Raw genomic sequence first — 5,857 nt, 5'->3', positions numbered from 1 at the left:
TCATAGCTGCCAACTCTTCCGGTTTTCCCGGAAGATTTTATTTTCATATTTAAAGTGCTAGCGAAATTCATGTTATTTCACTAAACTATTTGAATTATAATAATAATTTTAAATCAGTTTGACCACCAGTACATATAAATAATTACAACAAATATATAAAAGCATATTAATCTTTACGATAGCGAATTTAACCCAACTAAAATATAAATATATTTTTGAGGTAGATAGTTTTTCGGTAATTGTTTTACTACCACTTGGAAAATCTATTCTCGAAAAGAGTGAATGTTGGCAGGTATGCAATAGCCTATTGAAATATTAACTATTTTAAATATTAAAATTATGAAATTTAATTGCAAATAAACGTATTGCAAATAAACTTTTAAAAAAAGAAAATATTGTTGGTTATTTTACATATTAATACATTGTATCTTAAATTTTACATTATATGTTAAAATAACCAATTTTGAAATACCTTCTACTAGATCTTAGTACACGTTTTAATGCTTAAAAACGAAGAAGAAAAAGAACTTCTGAAATTTAAAATTTCGAACAGGCAAGGACGATAAAATCAATATTTTCTAAGTAGAGATGCATCAAAGTTAACCATTTTGACAAGGCTATTTATCAAACACCTGACTTAGGCTTTTATTAAAAACAAATTAGTGATTTCGTTTAAACAAAATTAAACTTATATTTCATGAAATTGCCTTTAAAAAGCTGTTCAAAATTTAATAATTAAAATTATTTACCCAATGAAATGGAAGAATCCCCAAGTATTGTTTATAAAAACATTTTCTTTTTCAATAAGCATGGAAGGAAGGTGAACCAATTTAAATAGAATAAATGGTTACTTACGTCAAGTCTAAAATTGTTCCTCTTTATAGGCTTATTATTAGATAGCTGCCCAAAACCTTTCTTTTGAAATAGTAACAACAATCAAATCGTAAATTATACAAATCAATTACAAATCAAATATTAATAGTAAAAATTAAGTAAAATAAAAAGTAAACAATGCGAAAAACATGCGTTGTTTTTCGGCGGGATTGTCTGTTACATACCGAAATCATTTTAATAAAATTTGATTAAATTTCGGAAATTCAGAAAAATATTCATATATATATATATACGAGGGCTGTCCATAAAATAAGGTTCCCAAGGAGCTGCGGATGCTAGGAACGCTGTTAAGCGGGATTTGTTGAGACTGTCGTGTAACTTAGCTCCCTTTGCCCCAGTTCCCTCCCCGGCGAGGTATCTACAACGTTAATTCTTGTCTTGGTAGCCGTGAAAGATAAAGCTTCCATTTGTTTCTCACGCCAGGTGCGAATTACGCTCTGTGATTTGTTTTTGAGTGCAAAAAACGTTCCTCCGGTGGACATTCATTCCCAACTCTGTGAGGCGTACGGGGAAGAGTGTATGAGTGTGCAAACTGTGCGCAAATGGTGCAGAGAATTCAAAGACGGACTTACAGACGTTCATGACGAACAACATTCTGGTCGGCCATCGTTTTCGGACAAAGCGATTGCGAAAGTGGAAGAAGCAATGCTGAAAGATCGAAGGGTGAAGGTTCGGGACCTCAGTGAGATGATCCCTGTTGCCAGTAAGTCCTGCATTCACAACATTCTGAGAGACCGCTTAGGATATGCCAAGATTTGGGAAAGGTGGGTCCCGAAAATGCGGACGGATGACTATGACAACAAACGGCAACATGTGGAAGCCGCCTGCGAATTTCTTCATGCCTACGAAACCGATGGCAAGGAATTTTTGGACTCTGTTGTCACTGGGGACGAGACCTGGGTCCACTACATGACACCGGAAACAAAAGAACAATCCCGTTAGTGGAAGCATCCATGCTCGCCAAAGCCGAAGAAGTTTAAGCAAATTTTGTCTGTTTTAAGCTATCTTCGCGGAGCGGCGGCAGAGTTCTACGACTCAGGCATAAAGAAGATGGTACACTGCATGTAAAAATGCATTGATCTAAACGGCGATTATGCCGAAAAAAAGAGGGAAGTCTAAGCCTTCCAAACATGTATTATTCAATGCCAATAAACATGTTTTTCATTGTGAAAATTCGTTGGGAACCTTATTTTATGGACAACCCTCGTATATNTTATACGTTATTAAAGATAAACTTGTATACCAAAAAAAATGTGAAAAGAAGGGGGGGGGGGAAATAATAAGTAAAAAAATAACAAATAACAGTTTAAAAAAAAAAGAAATTTTATTTAAAACCGGAAAAAAAGATATAATCTTTTCATCAGTCCACACGATTATATCCGCAAAAAAGAGTGCTTTCTGATATTGTATCAATATAGCCAAAGCAAAATATATTAATACAATAGTGTGAGGCGCACTCAAAAAATTTTTTTACAAAAATTACAACAAATAAAATAGAACACAATAAGTAAAAATAACATGTAAAAACAGAAAATAAAATAAAATAAAAAGAAAAAAACAGTATAAAACATAGACTATAAAGCGAGTAGCGAAATCAGATGTACTTACATGGACGGGAAATTTTTCAAGAGTGATTTAAAAATGTTTTCGCAACAAGATTGCCAGATTACAAAATATGAAAACAAAAGCGCAAATTGACTGCAACTAGAGGATTTTAAAGTGCCGTTCTTACTGCACTGCTGAAGTGATTTGTTATTCTGTGCATTGATTTGTTAGTTACCAAGGATGGGCCCGAAATGGATACACACAATAAATATATGCACACACTATCTACCAGTAAGTATTTGGACACCTATACAAATGACTATATCTGCGGTCCTGAGATACGTCACGCCCTTCGCCGGTATATATCGCGTAGGGAACAACGAGATGCCACGCAATTCGGAGCTCTCTGATTTCGAAAAGGGTATAAGTGTCGGGTATCACAAAAATGGCCGATCTTTAAGGGACATATCTAGCGAGCTGAATTACCCAAAATCGACAGTGGCTTATGTGATTAAGAAAGGGAAAGTGAGAGTCGGAATGTGCCCGAGTCGGAAGACCAACGAAACTGGGAGATCGAGACCGGCAGGTGTTGTCCAGAGAAATTCGGAAGAACCGCACCCATACAATGGCCCACATACTCCAGGATTTTCAACAGGCATCCGGGAGTGTTGTTTCAATTAATACCATCCGTAAGGAAGTACATCTGCTTAGTTTTCATGGTCTTGCTGCTGCCCATAAGCCTTTGATCACAAAGTCCAACCGCACAATCAAAGTTCACCCTCTACCATTTGGATGGCAGGGTCTGGGTCTGGCGTATGACCGGAGAACTTCTCCTGCCAGAATGCATTGTGCCAACAGTCAAGTTCGGCGGAGGTGGAATTATGATCTGGGGGTGTTTCTCCTGTTATGGATTGGGTCCCCATTCATGGTAAGCTCAACGCCCTATTTTGGATGACAATGTGCTTCCTACGTTGAGGCAGTTTTACGTGGTGGACCCCTGTTACTTCTAGGACGACAATGCCTGCTGTCATGTTGCGAGGCTCACCAAGGCTTGGTATGGTGCCAATGGGGTAAATCAAATGGACTGGCCTGCCCAGAGCCCAGACCTGAACCCTATCAAAAATCTCTGGGACGAGTTGGACAGTCGAATTAAGGGGTGTACTACCCGTTCAAAACCGGTGAAGGAACTTAGATGTCTTCTCCAAGCTGAGTGGCAGAAAATACCACTAACCGTCGTACAGGCGGACTTGTGGAAAGCATGTCCCGGTGGGTTCACGCTGTAATTGCCACTCGTGAAGGCTCTACCTACTATTAATTATGAATAAAGTTTTTTTTTCTTTTCAATTACACGTGTCCAAATACTTATTGATAGATAGTGTGTAATCTAAATAAGAATTTTGATTAGCTCAAACTTTAATCATTATCATTATTAAGTCATTAAGGATTTTATTTATTAATAATTAAACATACTCCTAAATTCATTTAGTAGAAATATCTTTCTTAAATTTACTATGAAATTTTCATTGCTTTTAATTTATTTAACGTAAAATTTTGAAATCAATAGGTGCCAAAACACAACTATTACGTAAATTACAGATTACTTTTTCCAGTTGCAGTGAGAATATTAATTTAAAATATAGTATAAGCAAATATTTTTATAAAAATGTACAGTACATCAAAACATAAACATGTACAAAAACTGCAAACATGCAAAACACATTTTTTTACATCAAAAATCACATTTTTTACATCATCAAATCATTACATTGAAATTTTTTAAACACTTTTCTTAGATCAAATATTTTTTTACATAAAAATATCAAATTGTTGAAGTATTGACTTTGCTACAACTGTAAACATAAATCGTAGCAGTATGTTTTAAAATCATGGTAATTGATAAGATCGATAAGTGGATAGAGATTTTATCGCGTAGAAATTCTCTACCTAAGCAGGAATTTCTTATACATAACATCTTTTTTTTTTTTTTTTTTTTTTTTTTTTTTTTTTTTTTTTTTTTTTTTTTTTTTTNTTTTGCTATGAAAAAATTCGAACTTAGAAATGCTTGTTGACTAGAAAAATGACAGAAACCCTACTCATAATATGGAAGCTCAAAATAATAAATTTATAAACAATGTTTCGAAAAAAAAATATGTATTGCGAATATTTAGTAAGGCTTTGTGATGCCCTCCTACTCTCTGGTGCCCTACGCACGTACTTAGTTTGCTTAATGGTTGATCCGGCAGTGGTTGTAATCATATATATCACAATTACTTGAGTTTAAGATTACCTGCAACTGTTAGATTATGAAAACTTTTTTTTTCCCAATGGCAGGCACTGAATTTGAATCTTTGCCTATACTATGCAAGAATTGTTGCTCATTTCGCGTTACCCAGTGGGCACCTGTGAACCAAAGTCACGGAGGCGAGCAACATACTGCCCACGCCACACTGCCATAAACCCGTTTATAGGGTGGGCTACATTCACACACACAACAGAGAACAGCACAAAGAGAGAGAGAAACATCCATGCCCAGAGCGGGATTCGAACCCGCAGCCTATGGCTTCGCAGTCAGGCACGCTAACCGCTCGGCCACCTGGCCGGCATGAAAACTTGTACTTATGATTTCTTGTAATCTTACTTTATGATTACAAGAAGTTACGATGACTTGCAATCCCAGGAATTGATTATTTATAATTCTGATTATCTGTAATCACTTTTTATTGTCATTATAAATAGTCATAACCGCTTGTAATGAGAAATAATTATTTGTTACTGTGATTACTTTTAATCATGATCATTTCAAGTAGTTCACTACTAAGAAATCATTATTTATAATTAATTACATTTGTAATCTATTTTTGTAATCGAACTTGCAATGAAAATGACATTTTTCGCTGGTTATTCATTATTTTATTCAGAAAAATTAGACGACTAATGAATTTATTCATCAATCAATATACAAAAATTTGCATAATGAATGATAAATAATGACTAAATTTGCGAATGAATTCAGAATGAATTTATTCTGACTAAATTTAGTCATGAATAAAATTTTCGTAAATGATGCACATCACTGATATATAGCTTCCTAGCCCCCCAACTTATGATCCAATTTTTTACTCCACTAATCTACTCCACTAATTTGATGGTCAAGAATGCAAATATGTAAAAAAAATATATGCTTATTTAGAAAAAATACATTTTTGTGTCTGATTTCGTACCTTAATTAATAGTTAGCACTTATTAATTAGCATATTTGAAGTTAGCCCCTGGAATAATTAAGATTGAAACTTAGTATGAAAAACGTCGATCATTAGAACAAAAGTCATTAGAGAAAAGTTATTTAGGGTAATATCTTTTTATTTCTCGCACACATAATATATATATATATATATATATATATATATGTTCACCCTCT

Source organism: Parasteatoda tepidariorum, chromosome 6 (genome assembly GCF_043381705.1).
Source record: "Parasteatoda tepidariorum isolate YZ-2023 chromosome 6, CAS_Ptep_4.0, whole genome shotgun sequence".
Taxonomy (NCBI): Eukaryota; Metazoa; Arthropoda; class Arachnida; order Araneae; family Theridiidae; genus Parasteatoda; species Parasteatoda tepidariorum.
This window is presented reverse-complemented; position numbering follows the sequence as displayed.